Below are 18628 nucleotides of genomic sequence, written 5' to 3' on the forward strand. Positions count from 1 at the left end.
GGAAAGGCCGCTCAGGGACCTACTCCGACATGCATTTCTGACTTACAATTAATGTAAGACACCGAACATTCCAGTGGTCGGCTTTCCAGATCTCCTGTCACTGGGCTTTGCGTTAAATACAACACTCCAGCTGCCCAAGGTTGCAGCTCAGAACCACATGGAATAAAAACAGCAAGACGTGGCTCTGAGATTTACTATATAGCCCACACTGTCAATTAAACTCGCAAGACATTTCTCCCCAGCCCTCCCCCCAAGTTCGTCTACTCCCATCGTTCCTCCGGTTTGAAAGGGTTTGAGGGCAGGGGAATACCATTGAAGTACACAGATTTCACATCCTGGTGATGTTTTTGTAGCTGCCACATGTGGCCCAGTGTTAAGTAGCCGAACATTTCTGCTTGCTGGCAGCCAAAGTCAGCCCTCACCTCCTGTGGAGCACATTCTGACTTCAAAAAGCCTTCCAGGGGGTGGCAGAGAGGAAACATGGGAGAGGGTTACCACTTCTGCTGCCTGAATTCATTTTCCATCTTTGTGCTTTCTGGCTATTAGAGCCATGCAGGAGACAGAAGGGCAGAGGAATTTGAGGTTTCTTCAGATACAGTGCTAGAAACCCTGATATTTGAATGAGAGACTGCAGTTTCCTAGAAGCAACCTTTTTTTTAAGCATGACTAAATATAATTTCAATTGAGAAGGTCCATATATCACATGCAGTAAGTATGCTGAATCCATTAAGGAAGTCCTTGCTATATATATAAAAGCTCATCTCTTTGCATCTCTTAGGAAAAAAGCAGTCACTTGGAGCATCTTCCACTGTATGACAGCTTTACTGGTGGCAGGCAAAGCACGAGTGAGTCATTGCTGACTACAGCACGGCATAAGAAATGAGCCATTTGCAAACCCTCACTGTGCATGGCTGGAAGTCACGAATGAGGCTGGAATAAATATAAGCTGGCCGGACACCCCCTGATCTGGGAAGGCTTAATGGTGTCTAGCCTGTCGAATTTTTTTCTTCTGACTGTGAGACTCTCTAGAACTGGAGAGGGACTTCCAAATTTTCTAGATAGTTTTCTATATTGAGAATAAACCAACGTAATTCTTATTTTGTTTTACTTTTACATTTTGGCTGAAAGTTTAGAGTAATATAATAATTGCCTTTTTTTTTTAAATTTGCAAACCCTTGGCAGAATTTTTAGCACAGTATCATAGGTGACTGCATGAGCCAATGCAATTCAATCAACTTAATAGAGACGTTATCGTCATTTACTAGACTGAATGAATAATAATAGACTGATTTTTATTTTAGAATGTAGTCACTCAACAGGAATTTATTGCACGTCGCTGCGTGAGGAGCTGTGCTGGATACCCTGGGCGTCATGTGTTTAGAACATTAGGGATCCTCCTCTGTGTTCCCGCTGCAGCGATGCACACCAGTTCTTGAGTCCGGCTTGTTCGTGGTGGTCTTGGGCAGCAGAAGGCTGGGCCCTCTCAGCACCTGCCCTTTGAGTTTTCCCAGAGGTGGTTCAGGGCCTGGTTTGAGTCAGCCTCTCTCTGTCGCTGTATCTATCCCTGTCTCTCTCCCCCTTCCCTCCCCTGGGATACAGTGTGGTTAGAGCTGAGCTGGAAGTTTCTCTGTGTGAAGCTGTTTGGCCCATTTAAGACTTAAGCCCAGATTCTTAAACTTCTTAGCACCTTTCTTTAGACAACTGGGGTTGGCACTTTAGAAGTAAATGCTAATGGTTAGTCACTTGGAATGGCTTTCTCTAGTGGCATCACGGAGGGAGGGAGGCCAGCTGGCTGGTGCATCAGCAATGACTCACTCGTGCAGCGGGAGTGTAGGAACAGGCTGGGCTTGGGCATTATGGGCTGAGTGTACCCCTCGTGGGGTAGGGTGCGGCTTGGTGGGCAGCATGACCTAGTCTACAGTCACGTTCTGAAGTGCTCGGGGTTAGGGCTTCGACATACACATTTGGGTTGGTGGGGGCTGGGGGGTGGGAGGGAGTGGGGGACACAATACAGCCCCTAACAGTGATAATGCCTCCTAACAATTTTTGTAGTGAGGATACTGTCATTATCACCATTTTACAGATAAAGAAATAGAGTTTCCTAGAAACTGAGTTATTTGCTCATTTATGTAGCAAGCTTAGCGTGCCATTCCTATGCTCTGTGTTTCTTATTCAGCTATGCATGTCAGAGCTATGCATACTTTAAAGTTTAAAAAGGCCCATTGAAATTTCCAGATTCCTTTCAAAGGAGGTATATGTAGCAAGATTACTAAAGGCGCCTCTGCCCCTTGCCAGCTGTGTGACCCCAGCCAGGTTACTCACCTTTCTGGCCCTTGGTTTTCTCATTTATAAAATGGGAATATTAATAATACCTGCCTTCCGGAGGATGTCCTTACAACAATGTCTGCACATTAATATGCAATATATGGTAGTAGCTATTTGTTACATGTGACTATTGTCATCTGAGAAGGATGCATTTTCAGAATGGGACAACACGATGGTTATTTCATTTTAGCATTTGAAAGTATTGTTAGATGCCAGTTATTTGGCTCTATATATAATCACAGTTTTAAATATTATCATTTTCAATATGTTATGTCATTTTACAATGGCAACACGTTAGAGAGCAGTGTAAGATGTCAAAAGGGATCTAGTTCATTGGCTGTGTGTCCTAAGTGTGACACAGCACCGAGATTCAGACCGGTAGTGCCCGATTCTAACACACGTTGGGCATACCGGCATGTTTTCCGTGGAGTTAGGTGACACGATAGCTTTTAGAGCTGCCAGATAATATTCTGGAAAGCCCTAAAAGACATAGAGATGATTATTGTTTCCTAAAAAGTAGTTTTCAAATGTGCCCACCACGAAATGGCTCTGCAGTCAGTCTGCTATGCTGAGGTGTAAATTAGGCAAAGGGAAAGTTGCAGAGCCCATGTGGAATGGTGCACGATGGCTTTACCCTTCCAAACAGCCCTTGTGTTCTCCTGGCCATCTGGTTTGAAGAACAAATTAAAGTAAAATCAAGTGAATTAAGGAACATTAAAAATAGTGACTGTATAATCTGTGTATATTTGGTTATTATTTTGTAACTTTTTTTTCAATTTGGAAAAAATAATTGAAATATATGGTCTAATTTAGATGAATTAAATTATTTTGATAAAGATGCAAATTTTGTATTTTCTTATTACAAATTATTCCTAGTAGGTCACAACGGAAAATATAGAACTCTTAAAAAGGTGTATTTTTGTCATTGGTGAGACTCTTAAGGGAAGATATGAAATTAACCTAGAAGAGTTTTATATTTCAACGCGCCTTTTGCAGCCATTGAAAAAATGCATAATGGGCAGTGGTAGATAGTAAGTTTCTAGAGCATCAGATTCTAGAAGGCATGGCTGCCTGTGTAGAGTTCAGGATTGGATGGTGGGGTGAGAAAGCACCATATTTACAGGCACAGTGGTCAAATGACAGGGAAAATACAGCCAGAAAATCAAGAAACATACATGTAATGTGGTTATATTACCTACTCCCAGGGTTGCCATGTAATATTCTTAATTCTTTGTCTTCCTTCCTTTACCCCTGAAGTTAAAGATTAATTACATCACATTTAATAGTATATTATCTGATTCTTATATTATGCATGGATTGAACATATTTAACCAAACTAAGAGCAACTTTATCATGTGGTGGTTATACAAATGATAGAAAACCAAATTAGAGGAGTATACTATTTTTTTAAAAAGATAGACACTTCTATTATCATCACAATCAAAAAAGTCAAGTTGAGTTTATTGTTCATGTAGAGTGTTGTTGGAATTTCCTGTTTTTCCTTGGCTGCTGGTGGCAGTGCAGGGAAGTGTTATAATACACCTCTGTCCAGGCGTCTCGTTGGAATGTGACTGCCTAGCAGTGGCGACCAGGCCATTCTGAGTTGGTGGCCACCGCCCAGTGACACGCTGAGGCTCTCCTGAGTGTCATATCCCAGGGCCAAGTCATCTCTCTATGATAAATAGGTGTGCAGGTGGGCACTCTAGCTCACACGTTGCAGTGCTTCACTCCTCCAAGGCCTGGTGTCCCCACAATTTAAGAAGCCTCTCTAATGGCTCAATAAATGGGGGTTATTAAATAATTGGTTTCCATGAAAATAACTAAACACCATTTCTTGGGTGTCTGCTGTGCCTTATGCCCTTTACTTGCATTTTTATTTAGTCCTTGCAGCAACACTGTGAGGTAGGTAGTATCCTAATTTTACAGACAAGGACATGGAATGTGGCAAAGACAATTCTATGTGTTGTGCAAGTCCCGTTTTGTTTTCTTCTTTGGCACCCAGGAAGACTGCACTCCCCGATGCTCTCATGGTTGGCTTGAGGCCACATGACTAGTTCTGGCCAGTGGTAAATGAAATGGAGTGCTCACCTCCAGACTGAGATGGAGAGTGGGTGTGAGTGCTCCATACTCTCTCTCCCCGTCATGTGTTGAGCTGGCATTGTCACTAAAGAAAAGCAACCCAGATTGCTAGATCATCACATGGAGGACAGCCACCCTGGTGAATCACCCAATTCACAGAGGTCTTCATGTGAGTAAAAGAAACCCATATTTTATCTGACCACTGATACTTTGAGGTTTATTTGTTACTGAAGCATAGCCCATTCTTTCCTGACTAATACGCATGGAGTCCCAGAGAGAATAAGTGAACTGTCCTGACTTCATAGATGGTGGCCTAGAACCCCCACTCAGACATATGACAACAAAGCACCCTTTCTACTATTATCTCTTTGGCTAGAACATAGAGTGGGGCTAAAGTTCAGAATGCAACGTGTAATGTCCCTGGAATATGGGACATTACCCAGTTACTTTCTTAGTCTTCTTACTCCTCACCAGCCTGCACGTGATGGTCAGAGGAAGAATGTTGGTGGCAGGATTAATGAATGTCCAAATGGTATTTATCTCCCACTTTTTTTTTTAAAACCAAACCAGGTATGAGCAACTTGGGAAACAGAAGTACAGGCCCTCTTGGAGGATGGTGACCAGATGACCCACTCTTCTTTTCCCAAAGAGTAGATGTTCTGATTTGAGTCACCCATCCACACTCACAGGCTGGATCCATCTTATGACCGATGGGTAAGTGGGGTAAACGGAAGAGTCAGAACCTTGGACTAGAGAAATCATACGTAAGGTCCACGTGGGCCTGGACTGATAAAATTGTAATTTCCCCAGAATGTTTACACAATTCCAAAAAAAGGTATCATACTATTATATGTTAGAACCAGAAAGAGGGCTCTGCAGCCCAGAATGGGTTACACCAACTTTTTATGTGGTTATTCACAAAGATTTGGTGATACTGAGCATTCATTCGTTTGGTCATTTTTAATGTTTCCAGTTGTTGATAAAAAAGAAAGATCTATAAAATAAGCGACCTGCCCTGCAGGAGCACCGTCTTAATGGTGAATCAGACAGCGAACAATTGTAACGCAGCACAGTAGATGCCGAACTCTATAGGGACAGGCATTGAGTGCTACGGAATTGCCGACGCAGGCCTCCTGACCGGCTGGGTTGGGTGGGGGAGAGTCGGGGAGCTCTTCCCACAGGAGCAGCCCCTGGGCAGGGTCTTGAAGTCCAACTAGTCAAGGCAAAGAGCTGTGTATAAAATTGTAAAGTTGGTGTCATTCTGACCCCAAGATTCTCTAGGGCAGCTAATCCCTACCCCTGGGGCATTGAGCCCACACAATCCGTGGCTATATCTCGGGGGTTCTGCAAAACGCCCAAAATTGGACCCAGAATTTTTTGTGCAGCTAAGTTTTTCTTGTCCTACTTTCACCAGATTCTCAAAGGTTTCCAAGATATTCAAAAATGTTATCACCTTGGCTCCCGATGACACAGCCGTTCTTTGGGAAGTCTAGCTACTTTGTGGTTGGGAAATCTGCCTGCCTGCAGAGATATGGTTGTGAAGATGGGCTCACAGAGAGTAATTTCACTCCAGAGAGTTTCCCCCTAATGTTAGTACACCTGGAACTCACTAAAAGAAAATGGCTTATAATTTCAATGCCAAGACATTGCTTGCTCACATTATATACGCGTATGCGTACACTTACAACATTTCTAGAAAATTCAAAAGATAAACATATGATAAAAATTAAAAGGCTTTCTTCCACTTGTCACCCTACTGCTAACTGCTCTGTCTCTCTCCCCAAAGGTAATCACTATTAGCTGGTTCTTGTATTTCCAGGAAAAAATATGAATCACATACCTATATGTGTGTGTGTGTGTGTGTGTATTTTTATTTAATCTCAAGAGATCAAGTTGTACACTGCTCTGAACCCTGCTTTTCTTCTCTGTATCTCTGAATAACTGGTACACCCCAGAGATCATTCTGCATCAAGCACGTGCTGGTCAAGTTGATTCTGGCCGAGGTAATCTTCCTTGTTGGTTGCACTGCCACAGGGCGGGGTGGGAGGAGTTGCCCAGCCCCCAGCATGATGCTTTTTGAGGTTGCTTCCACATGTCTATTTACAAACAATGTCGCACTGCATATTCATCCATCTAGTTTAGGTACTTTTGCAAGTATTTTCCTGGATTAAGTTCCTAGCATGGAATTGCTGGGTTAAAGGGTATGTGCATTCACAATTTTGACAGATATTACCAAATTGCCCTTCCAAACAGTTGAACCACTATATTCTTAGCCACAATAGATGAGAGTGCCTATTTCTGCACACAACTGGGATTATCAAATATTTTAATTTATGCCAACATAACAGGTAAGAATTATTCTGTCATAGTTGCTTTGATTTGTATGTCTTTAATTATGAATGAGGTTGAGCACCAGTTCATATATTTATTCACTGTTTATATTTTTTTCTTCTATTCATATCCTTGGTCCATTTTTCCATTGGATGTGTCTTTTTCCAACCGAATTATATAAACCCTTTGTCAATTAAGAGAATGAGCGCTTATAATAAAACATGTTGCAAATATTTTTCCTGATTTAGCGTTTGTCTTTTGTCTTTGCTTACAGCATTTTGGGCTATGTTAAGTTTTTAAATTGGTATGTATTGAAATTTATGAACACCCAGGAAATTTGTTGAGAGTTGGATTAGATCTCAAGATCCTTCAAGTTTAAACATGGCTCTATAAATACTAATAATCCCAAAACCTAAAAGAATGAACATCTAATGGTAAATTTTTGCTGACTTTAGCGGGTAGGTGAAACCCACCTCTGTTGCCGGGGCCTTTCCAATGATCCTCTCATCTCTCTTATAGATACTCTACTCTTGTAGCAGTTTAATAATTGATACAACAATCAGGATAGGATGTTTAAAACGTCTTTATTATTGTTATAGAAGTCCTATGGTTCACTACAGTGATTGAATTTTAAAAATCCAGGCTCTAGCACCATGCCTCGCACTCAAAAATGTGCTGATGAGTCTAAGAATGTTTGGGATAAAAGGAAAGCGTCTGAGGAGGAGATGAACCTTCCTAGAAATCTTGGAGAGCTCAAAGACATTCTAAGATTTCTTCAGGGGGAGGAGAACAAAATAAGAAATTTGAATGAAGACTTAGGAAATTACTTTGAGATAGCTTTCAAATAATTTATGATGCAGTTTTAAATTTTTTCTAAAACCGGGATCATCATACTTGTCAGTTTTTACAGCTATAAAACTTAAACTATTAAGGAGAATCAGTCATCTAAATTGCAGAACTTCTCAAAACCTTGATGTGCGTATGAATCTCCTGGGGACCTTGTTAAAATGCAAATTCTGATTTGGTTGAGATTCTGCATTTCTAACAAGCTGCTTGACCCCAGGGTAGCAAGGCTCTAACACAACCCCTGAACATTTTTCTCTATGCTTACTCTCTTCTGCCTGCTTTCTTCTCTTTTTCTTTCCTTCTCTTTCTCTGGACACATGATAGGATGGTATTTATGTATATCTGTACACACACTTTAGGTATGTCTTTGTATTTCTGCTTTCTAAAACATTAATTAAGAAATAGGCCATTGTTACAGAAACCACAGGGTACATTGAGAAAAACCATTGGGTGCGTGCAAAGGCAAAACGTTGACAAATTGATATTTTTTTGCTTCGACACGCCTGATTTAAGGAAATGAACCCAAAATAGGCTATGTGAATTGGAAATTGACTTCAACCACATTTAAATTGTTCTCCTTTAAATTATTGGCAGTCGAATGTGTAAACCAATATTTATTTTTTAATCAACGGTTTATGGCAAATGGTTTATAAACAAAAGAAATGCGGGAAGAACGCTTCACAATGTTTCTAGTAAAAGAAATGGAAATAGGATATTTTATTTCTTTAAATAGCAGACATGAGCCTCCACTTAAATCCATCTCACTCTGGGAAGAGCAAAATGTATGAAAAACTGATCATTGTATAAAAGTCCAAGGCCTCACTTCTCTGCCAGAGATCATGATAAATATTTTTCTATGGAAAAAAAGTTGAAGATCCAGCTACATTAAGGGAGAATCTATTAACAGAATAATTGTATAGAGAGGACCCTTTAAGAAAAGCTTCCAAAATTCCATTATCTTAACTGTCACTCGCCACTTGGAGTTGTCTTGGTGCTGTGTGTTTTCATGAATTACCCAAGCTGTTTGTTTTTCCTTTATCAGTCATCACCCTGTCAGCTGGGCCATTCATAACAACTTTTGGCAGCTCATCAGGGGAGTTCAGAGCTTGAATAGGACCCTATCAACTCTCACACCTCATTGTGTGAAACTGTTTACCAGCATTGCCTTTTTCTGTAAATATTACAAGCACAGCCCTGAAAGGAGAGATGTGTGAAAACAAAATGGCCTAACCTTGTAGCAGTCGGCTGAGATGGCAGATCTGGGTTGATGGAGAATTTACAAGTCCTCAAGTTTCATTTATTCGGCTGAATAATACTTAGTCACTGGTCTTGAAGTTTTGTGTGTGCTGGTTAATTAGACAACATTTAATTTGACTTCACATTTGTGTCAGTTGGGTGAAAATGAGACTTTGTAATTAGGGAGTACAGATCGGGTTTCTGTCACAATTCTACGCCCTCGCTCTAATTTAATGCACACTTTTCCAGTGTTTTCACCACTGTCTTTTATGCTTGACTGGTGACAAGGTGGCCCATATTACACAACCAACAGCAAATGGACTCAGTCTTCTGGACTGAGTTCCTGCCAGATTCACCCATCGGAAATAATTTTCTGTTTGAAATGAATGTCAGCAAGCCTCTACGGAAGCTAGTATCACCAACCTGCAAATGGTATGATTTTTTTTTTTTTTTGGTCTCTGTTTTTGTCAAAGTTATATATGCACGGATTTTCAAGTGTTAAATACTTCTAGCTTTATGAAAAAAATAGCAGTCTCCCCATTTCCCCCTCCTGAAAGGCACCCAGTTTTTTTATTTATGCAGAAAATAATTTCATCGTGAGAAAGATACTGATTCATTTTGCCTGTTTTTGAGTGGAATCATATTGTGACTTGCTTCTTTCACTTACCAGTAAGGTGGGTTGTTTTTTTTTTAACTCTTTTTTAAAAAAATCAAGGTATAATTTACATACAATGGATGGAATGGATTGATTTTAAATGTACAGTTCAATAAGTTTTAATCCATGAATTCACCCGTATAACTGCACACCAATCATGATATGGAACATTTCCATCACCCCAGAAAGTTCCCTTGTACCCCTTCTCAGTCATTCCTCTCCAGGAGGCAGTCACTTTTCTTATTTCAATCACCATAGGTTAGATTTACCCCCTCTAGAACTTCCTATAAATGGAATCATGGAGTAGGTATTTCTTTGTGTCTGGCTTTTTTTTTGCTCAAAATGCTGTTTTTGAGATTTCATGCAGAAGTGTGTTCCTTTAAACTGCCAAGTGGTGTTTCATTGTATGAGGATGCTACTGTTTGTGTGTAAATTCATTTGTTCATGGCCATCCCTGTTGTTTTGAGTTGTTGACTGTTGGATTGTCATTTTATTATTGATTTGTAGGAGTTCTTGTATATTTCAGATAACAAATGCTTTGTCAGAAGTGACTTGCCATTTCATTTCCTTAATGGTGTCGTTGATGAGCAGAAATTTTAAATTTTGATTATGCCCAACCTGTGATTTTTTTTTTCTTTTATGACCAATTGTGTGTGCATGTGCTCGTGCACGCACACGTGCCTTTGTTGAAAATCAGTTGATCTTACACAGGTGGATCTCTTTCAGGACTGTGTACTCTGTTTCATTTTCTTGTTTGTCTATCTCACGTATATAACAATGTCTCAGTTATTGTCGCTTTATAGTAAGTGTTGAAAGCAGGAAGTATATGTCCTCCAAATTTGTTCTTTTTATGGTTCTTTTGACTATTCTTCATCTTTTGCATTTTTAGAATACATTTTACAATCAGCTTGTTCATTTCTACTAAAAATTCTCCTGGAATCTTGTTTGGGATTGCACTGAATCTATAGATCAGTTTGGGGAGAACTGACACTTTAGCACTGTTAAATCTTCCAATCCATAAACATATTATATGGTTTAATTTTTTTATTTAATATCTTTCTGAAATATATAATAATTTTCAGAATACAAGTCTTACTTTCCTTTTGTTAAATTTATTTTTAAGTAGTTTATGTTTTTGCTGGTATTATACATGGAATTGCTTTTAAATTTCATTTTCTAATGTTTTTCTGGTGAACAAATGGAAATATAATTAATTTTGCATATTGACCCTGATTCCTATGACTTTGCTAAATTTACTTTTAGTTCTAGTAGGAATTTTTTTTGTAGATTCCTTAGGATGTTTTATATATACCATCATGTCATCTACAAAAAAGACAGTTTTGCTTTTTTCTTTTTAAGTTGCATGCCTGTATTTTGTTCTTACAGTGTTGTGTTAGCTAGGATGTCCAGTATAATGTTGAAAAGAGGTGAGGAGAGTGGGCTTCTTGCTTATGAACTCAGAAGAAAAGCATTCAATATTTCACCATTAAGAATGACATTTGCTGTTAGATTTTTGTATATGCCCTGTGTCAGATTGATGAAATTCCTTTCTTAGTTTCTTGAGAGTTCTTTTTTATTATTATTATGAATGGGCATAAAATTTTTTCAAAAATGTGTTTGCTTCAATTCAGATTTTTTTTCTTCTCTTTGATTCTGTTAATGTGATGAATTACAACTATTGATTTTCTAATGTGAAACCAAACTTGCAATCGTGGCATAAATTCTACTTATTAATAACATTTATCTTATTAACATAATGCTGAATTTGATTTTCTAATAATTTGTTGAGTATTTTACATCTTTATTCATATGGGATATTGGTCTATAATTTTCTTTTTCTGTATTGTCCTTGTCAAGTTTTGGTATTCAGGGTTATGCTGGCTTCATAAAACAACTTGGAAAGTATTTTCTTCTATTTTCTTGGAGAGTTTGTGTAAGACTGGTATTAGTTTTTTCCTTAAGCTTTTGATAGAATTTGAGAGTAAAGCCAACTGGGCTTGGAGTTTTCTTTGTTGAAAGATTTTTAATTATAAATTCAAATTTGAAAATGGATATAGGGCTATTTGAATTTTTCTATTTCTTCTTGCTAATTTTGGTAAGATACGCTTTTCGAGGAATTTGTCCATTCGCACTAAGCTGTTGAATTTACAGGCATAAAATCATTAATTGATTTGTCTTCTTGGAGAATAGAATTCATTATCATTATGTAATAACCCTCTTTATCACTGGTAATATTTCTTGTCTGAAGCCTACTTTTATATTAATAAAACTACTTCAGCTTTCTTTTGATTAGTGTCTGCATGGTATATCTTTTTCTATCCTTTTACTCTTAACCTACCTATTTCTTTATATTTAAAACAGTATTTTTGTAGACAGCATATAGTTGAGTCTTGCTTTTTATCTAATCTAACAATTTCTATCTTTTTATTAGTGTGGTTTGCATTTAATGTGATTATTGATATGACTGAATTAAAATCTACCATCTAACGATCTGTTTTTTATTTGTTCCATCTGTTTTTGTTTCTTTTTTCCTCTCTTTTGGCCCCTTTTTGATGAATTGAGCATTTTTTAATGATTCAATGTTATCTACAGTATTGAATTAACATGTATACCTCTTTTGAAAAAATTTAGTGGTTGCCTTAGGGTTTACCATACACATCTTCTTTGCTCAAAGTCTGCTTTCAGATACTATTGTTCTGTTTCCTGTCTAGTATAAAGGTGATAAATTCTCAATTCCATCCTCCCATTCTTGTTCTATTGTTGCCACATATTTACTCTTACAATATGCTATAAATACACAATGCTACTATTTTTGTTTTAGATAGTTATCTTTCAGAGCAATTAAAAGTAATAAAACATGAATTTTATGTTTACCATTTCCAGTGCTCTTAATCTCTTCCTGTGGATTTGAGTTTCTGTCTGCTATTACATTCCTTCTGCCTGAAGAACTTTCTTTAGCATTTCTCACAGCCTGAGTCTACTGGCGATGAATTCTCTTAGATTTTTTTGTTGTAATATTTTGTTCTGGGTCTGGGAAAGTCTTTATTTCTCCTTCCTTTTTGAAAGATATTTTTGCTGGGTATAGAATTCTGAATGGACAGGTTTTTGTTGTTGTCATTCAGTAATAAAGACGTCATTCTGTTATCTCCTGGCTTGTATAGTTTCTGATGAGAAATACACTGTAATTCTTACCTTTAGTTTTTAATTTCTCTGTATGGAGTGTGTCCTTCTTCACTGGCTGCCTTCATAATTTTCTCTTTGTCTCTGGTTTTCAGAAGTTTGAATGTGATAGGCCTATCGTGTGGAGGTTCTTTTGGGAGAGGGGCATTTATTCTGTTTGATATTCTTTGAGTGTCTTGGAACTGTGGCTTAGTATCTGTCATTCATTTTGGAAAATTCTTAGGTATTATTTCTTCTTATCTTTTCTTCCTGGGATGCCAGTTACACATAGGTTAGATCTTTAGTTATTGTCTCATGTCTCATATCTCCTGGATGCTCTGTTGTTTTTTCCTTTGACATTCCATTCTTCCCCACTGTTCTACAATCAATGCCAGAACTGTTGTAAGTCCAGCTAGCATATGTAGGAGGGTCACGCTGAAGAAATTTTGTTGCTGTTGTCTTCTCTCTTATTCTCCAAATCCTTATGGGTTAATCCCTTTACAAGGTTGTTTTCTGCCGTTTTAGTGGCCTTGAAAGAGAGTGAGAGTAAATGCATTTGTGCAATCTGCCATCTTTACCTGAAAGTCAAATTTGAATTTCACTAGTTAAGCTTCGTAGTGTTAAGAACTAAATTTCCTATTATCTTTTAAATAAATTAATTTATTGTGTCTTATTTTCTCATTTTAAAAGACTTTTGCATTCTCAGAAATGAGTCACAAATAATAATGACTAACGTTTATTATACATTTATCATGTGCTGGTGTTGTAAATGCTGTTCTTGCATTAACTTATTTAATTCTCACAACAATTTTACTACATAGACATTCTTATTGCCCTCATTTTTACAGATGAGGAAAAACTGAGGCACAGAAAAACTAAGTAATTTGTCCAAAGATGCAGAAATAGAAAATGATGGAATCTAGATTCTTAACCACTATGTCTTAACTGGCTTCAACAAATGGGGAGATGATATGTTTTAGGCAATAGCTTTGCTTTTGGTCTCTGTAATTCCTCATATGTTACTGTGACTTCCCCAAGAATCTTAATCTATTAGTCAGCAAGCACATATTTAGCACCCATGATGTGCACAGAATTTTTGTTTGCCATGGAGGTATAAAGAAATATGGCGGGGCAATTTCCTTTAAGGAACTCACACTCTCCAAAGAGAAGGCCCCACAAATCTGAAAATAAGCAATTATGATACAGAGCAGCATCACCAATCAGAAAAAGGACAGCTCAGTTTGATCTGGGTGCTCAGAAACCGTGGAGAACATATTAAAAATAGTGGCGGTTATTCAAGAGTTTGCTTAGTCTCTGGATTACCCATGCTGCGATTTCACTTCTCCACCTACCTCCTTTCTTGCACCCTAATTCTTAGCTATTATACTGTTTATAAATACTTCTTCCACAGAGCAAACTAAAGGGATTGTTTTAAGCTCAAAAGGTCTTTATAAAAGCTTAAAGTGGGAAGAGTCTCAAGTTCTTGGTCACAGTGAGATCAAGAAAGTTGTAGTTGATCCATTGTCCCTACCTGCAAGCTGTACAGGATTAAGAGACTGGATTCATTCATAGCTGACACCCCCTCCTCCCCAGGGCAGTACCCGGCAGACAGTAGGCACTATATATATATACAATGTTCCTTTTATCTCAGTTATTTTCTTTTCTCATCAAAATGGATGACTTAGAACTAACATGTATTGACGTTAGGTTCCCTAGTATTCTCTAGTATTTCTGGAGTAGCTGTGAGTAAAGGAAGGTTTTATAAATGCAATCTTATCTTTAGATTGGCTGGCATAGTGTCTGACTCCTAATAGGCACCTAACAAATATTTATTGTTTCACTGATTGAATGAATAAAGTTGAAGGAATCTTAAGGTGAATCTTTTTGTAAACAATAAAGAAAATTCTCATGAGTTTGTATTTTAATTTAAAGAGCATATTTTCCTAATGCAACATATATCAACATATTCTACGGAGAAAGTTCTAGTTGATCCGTTATCCCTACCTGAAAGCTCTGCAGGGTTAAGGGACTACTAGATGGAGTCATAGCTGATGACCTACCCCCCGCCCCCAGTGCAGTACCTGGCAGACAATATGCACTCAATAAATATTTGTTGGATGGAAAAATGAATCATCTGACAGTACCTAGATTGATGCAGAAGGAATTCTAAATACTATATATCAACCTGTCTCAAGGGTAGATTCTAGGCAAAACCAACAGTAAAAATAGAGCAATTTTTCAGGAAAAACTTGATAATGTAGTGGTTGGACAGTGTATTTTGGAGCCACGCAGAGCTAGGATCTAGTCCCATCCCTGCCACTTACTAGCTTGCTGTGTAATCTCAGCAAAGTTGCTTAACCTCTCCAAGTCTCAATATCCCAGTCTTTAAATTCAGAGCGGTAATATTAAATCATATGTTTGTTATAAGATTTAAATAAAATATTCCACATCAAGAGCTTACCTCATGACTAACTACAGGAGTGTTCAATAAATGGTAAATAATGATTGTTAGACAGAGATTGTATGAGTTGAAGCTGTGGCCAATTCGGATCTTTAAAGATTCTTGACAAAAATGAGGAAACGTAAAACAGATGTGTCTGTTTGCTCCCTATATTTTTCTTCTCTTGCTTTTGGAATTTTGAGTGACATCTGTTTGGCTATATGGGTATGTGGAAAAAGATGGGATGGGAAGGGGGCTGGAAATCCTTTCCCCGTTAGAGCAATGCCCTCTAGCAAGGGTGTGTGCTACCCCGTCCGCTGGGGATGAAACAGCCAGAGACAATGGGATATGACACAGTAACGAGCTCTCATTTGTCAGGTGTCAGCTTGCTGATACGGTCTAAGGATAAGGTGTCCAGCAGTTCTTAGAAACTGGTAATAACACCACCGCTGACACAGCAGCACCTCTTGGAGTGTTCACGGTGCTTCCACACACACTATTTGTTTTCATTTCACCACACTGTGGTCAGGAGACTGAAATAAATATTATCATTCCCATCTTACAGATGAGTAAACGCATTCTGAGGAGTGAGATGAGCCTGCCCAAGGTACCTCAGCTACTCAGTAGTTGACCTGGGGCTCGAAGCTGAGTCCTCACTCTGGGTTCATTATTTTTGTCCAGTGAATTAAGCAGCCTGTTTGTTCCATGGAACCCATCTAGTTTTATTATTGAGTGTGCTTGCACACATTCTAGACCCCGAAGGATTTGTGTTTATAAGACAATTCCGTACTTAGCTGCAGTAGCTAAAAGAGGCAACTGGTTTTAACCTTACGTCTCTTTTTGGTCCAACAGGGAACAAAATTTCTCATCCTGATACACTGGATCTTTGATGATGGCAGTAAGGAAACATCCACGCCCCTTGGTTAAAAGACCTGAGACTGCAAGTGCTGCTGGCTGCCCGGAAGAGGCCATGATTGTTTCCGGTAAAGCATGAGGCTGGGGTTACTGCAGTTACTCCATGGAAGGTCGGAGGCTGCTGAACAGAGAGACTCAGGACAGACAGCAGCAGTAGGACCCTCGAAGGTGAAACCTCAGCAGCAGATGAGCTATTGCTGGATGCTCCTGATTATGGATTCCTCTTCATCTCTCTCCATTTATATTCCAAGCTGTTACCCTGAGTAAATCGTACCATGTCTAACTAATGTACTACTCCACTTTGATTTGAACAGAAAGGGGGAAAATATGTTGATACCCCTGCCAGCAGGACAGGAACTATGCCTAATTTGGAATGTCCATCATGATAACATTAATCCGCACCATTATCAAAGTGAGTAGTTATACAGGTGGCTGCCTGTCTTCATGGCTTGGTATTTAACCTGTATGAGTTTCCAGGTGACAATGTATTTGAGGAAGAATTCTCTCAGAAACCATCCTTAAGATTATTGTCAAATTCCTTAATAAAGAATTGGAAGCCAAACACGCTAGGCTAAATGCAAAGACAACCGGTAGGCAACAGATCGCCACCTCCTGAAGTCTTAACTGCCGACAGCGCTGATGGATGACACCTTGGAGGAGGTGCTGTCCGTCCCCAGTCTTGCCATCTGAGGGCAGCCACCACGTCACAGTGTGGTTCTACCCTAAGGCTGTCTTGTGTATCTCCAAATGTACGAGTACAAGGTTTTTGCACACACTCGTGCCCTCTGATGAGATGATATTGGTAATGATAACCATGGGGACGTCGCAGCCACTAGGAAATGCTCTTTAAATAATCTCATTTTGTTCCAACAACAATTTGAAATGGGAAGAACCATCCATTTTACACATTTTGAAACAAGGGCTTGGACAGGTTAAGTACCTTGTCCAAGGTCACACAGCTACCAAGTGGCAAGGTAGGGACTTGAACTGGGTTCTATCTGCCTCCAACTCAAAGCTCTTAAACACCAAACTCATTGTCCCAGTACGGAGACACTGGCTTCCCTGAGGGAACTGTCAGAGGCTAGAAAACATGGGCCTGAGAGAACTTTTAAATATGAAATGATAACTCTTTGCCTACTGAGATTCTTATCTGAAAAAACCCAGAGGAAGACCAAATTTATATAGTTATTCAACATTCATGTACAATATTTACATTTACAAAATGCTTTGAGAGTGTAATAGAATGGGCAGAAATTTTTATTTGGGCATATAATTGTCCTTTTTTTCATATTCATTTATTCCTTTGATTTATATAATGTGTTCTCCACTTGGTCTTCTGAGATTATGTACAATGGTAACAAATCAAAAATAATATTAATAAAAGATTATTTTGTATCACTCACAGGGAAAACTGACTAGGGCCATGCACGTCTCTGTTCTTTGTAAATGATTATACCAGAGAACATAACATGGTCCCCAGAATACTGTCTGTCACACCGGCTGTGCTTAGCATGGTGCTTAAAAATACGTTTAGCTCCTGTTCCTCAGTGTGTGTGTGTGTGTGTGTGTGTGTGTGTGTGAGAGAGAGAGAGAGAGAGAGAGAGAGAGAGAGAGAGAGGGAGGCAGGGAGGGAGGGAGAGGGAGAGATTTACTTTCTCCTCTCCACGTGGTTGGGATGGTCGCCATTTGGGCTAATGACCGCTGTGAGCATCACGTGAAATAGCCCAACTGCTGTCTTCACTGAGCGTCGGGCATGAGTCCCCCCCAGCGCATGGATCACACCTCCTGAAAAGCTTTTGCCCAGATGGTTGCCGGGTCGGCTCCTTCTCTTCATTCGGGCCTGGAATCAAGGGGTACCGAGCCTGCCCTGGCCCCAGATCTAAAAGAATCCCTGTCACCATGTGCCCTAGCATTCTCTTTTGTTTTTTCCTTAGGACAGAATAATCTGGGTGAAGAACCCTAGAGTTCCAGGGTTTGGTGAGAAGAGTTTAAAAAAATACATTGATAAGCAAATATTTTGTCATTTTTGAGTTGCTGTGATCTGCTTTAAGATGACTCTTTTAAAGGATCTCTTTAGGGGCGAGTGCTCTCAGGGTTTATGGAAGGCATGCAAACTATGGCCAGAGGCAAAGGTCACTTTATAGGCTCTAAATGACTATGTGTGTAACCAGTAGATGAGAAGGTTATTCTTCCCTTTTTTTTTTTTTTTTTTTTTTTTGAGACAGAGTCTCGCTCTGTTGCCCGGGCTAGAGTGAGTGCCGTGGCGTCAGCCTAGCTCACAGCAACCTCAAACTCCTGGGCTCCAGCGATCCTCCTGCCTCAGCCTCCCGAGTAGCTGGGACTACAGGCATGCGCCACCATGCCCGGCTAATTTTTTTTTTCTATATGTATTTTTAGTTGGCCAGATAATTTTTATTTCTATTCTTAGTAGAGACGGGGTCTCACTCAGCTGGTCTCGAACTCCTGACCTCGAGCGATCCACCCGCCTCGGCCTCCCAGAGTGCTAGGATTACAGGCGTGAGCCACCGCGCCCGGCCTATTCTCAAAAAATGATTCTCATCATTAATTTTTTTCTTTAAACGTTGCCGGTAGGGTGCCTAGTGAAACCGTGGTTTAGAAAGGTGGGCGTGGAGGCCTGTGTG

At 39.3% G+C, this 18628-nt stretch overlaps 1 long non-coding RNA gene across 1 annotated transcript; it reads left to right on the forward strand.

The window, feature by feature from the left end:
* The first annotated feature begins 11 nt into the window (after window positions 1–11).
* LOC123624969 lies at window positions 12–17401 on the forward strand. Its single transcript, XR_006730320.1, has 4 exons — window positions 12–53; window positions 4328–4573; window positions 4975–5118; window positions 15924–17401. It is a non-coding gene; the product is annotated as an uncharacterized LOC123624969 (long non-coding RNA).
* The last annotated feature ends 1227 nt before the right edge of the window (window positions 17402–18628 follow it).

The sequence above is a fragment of the Lemur catta genome, chromosome 20 (assembly GCF_020740605.2).
Source record: "Lemur catta isolate mLemCat1 chromosome 20, mLemCat1.pri, whole genome shotgun sequence".
NCBI lineage: Eukaryota > Metazoa > Chordata > Mammalia > Primates > Lemuridae > Lemur > Lemur catta.